Source organism: Lactuca saligna, chromosome 8, assembly GCF_052625555.1.
Source record: "Lactuca saligna cultivar CGN05327 chromosome 8, ASM5262555v1, whole genome shotgun sequence".
In the NCBI taxonomy this organism is placed as follows: domain Eukaryota; kingdom Viridiplantae; phylum Streptophyta; class Magnoliopsida; order Asterales; family Asteraceae; genus Lactuca; species Lactuca saligna.
This window is the reverse complement of record NC_136424.1, coordinates 110,504,740-110,505,959: the sequence shown is the minus strand read 5'-3', so window position 1 is coordinate 110,505,959 and position 1,220 is coordinate 110,504,740.

The window sequence follows — 1,220 nt, the reverse complement described above, 5'->3', positions numbered from 1 at the left end:
TCCCAAACGGTACGACTCCTTGGCAATTGGGGCCGCATCTGGCACGAGATCAATCCTAAACTTGACCTGCCTCTCAGGAGGCACACCGTGTAACTCCTACAGAAATACATCAGCAAACTCCCTGAACACTGAGACCTCTGAAACTGAAACCTGATCCCCAACATGCATATCCATCACATAAGCCAACAACCCACACACACGTGCTGAATATACTGTCGAGCTCTGGCTGCAGAACAAAACCCTAAACTCATCCTAGTTCCCTCTCCATAGATAAACAGTTCTCCCCCACTTGGGGTTTGAACTGCCACGTGATGACCCTCATAATAAATCATAGCACCGAAACGGCTCAGCCTGGATGCCCACAATCATGCAGACATCCCCCATGGGGATAGGAATCAAATCGATCGGATAAGGCACCCCGAAGATCTCTAGAATACAACCTTGATATACTAAAAACATAAAAACCCCATGTTTGTTGGCGATAAAGACTCAAAACAAACACTCTAACTCCCCAATGGGCATATCAAACTCCCCACTGAATGATCGAGATACAAAAGACCGACTCGCAACCAAGACAAACAACACTAGAGCAGAAAAAGAGTTCACTAGGAACATACCTAATAGAGCAACAAACAAAATCATAACACAAAACACAATCAACATGATAAGGAATAGAAACATACCATTCACAACATTTGGTGCTACTCTGGCCTCCTCGGCAGTAAGCTGGAAAACGCGACCTCGAGCCCTTGGGGGCTCCATCCTGCCCTGACTCTCATTAACGATCCTCAAAGTAGTAGGCATTGGAACTTGCACCGGCCTAGCGGAAAGTGATGGTTCTTTGTCCTTCACATGGCCAACCTGGTCGCAATGATAACAAATCCTAGAACTGCATGCTGGAGCCTGCTAGAGGCAATCCCTCACCATGTGGCCCTACCGGCCATAATTGTAGCACCCAGATGATGATCGGAAAGCACCCTCATGGGACTAGTCGCACTTCCCACAAGTGTGGCCCTTTCGGCCCCCGGATCTGACATCAGTGGTCTTAAATCATTTTGGTGCATGCTGCGACTGTTTCGGGGCCAGTCTCTGCTCCCTCGCCTACAAATCAATCTCAATATCACACCATTTAGCAACCTCCTGTATCTCCAACAATGTACCATAGAGCTGAGTAGAAACAAACTGCCTGATCTCTGTCTTGAGCATGCTCAAGTAAAGGG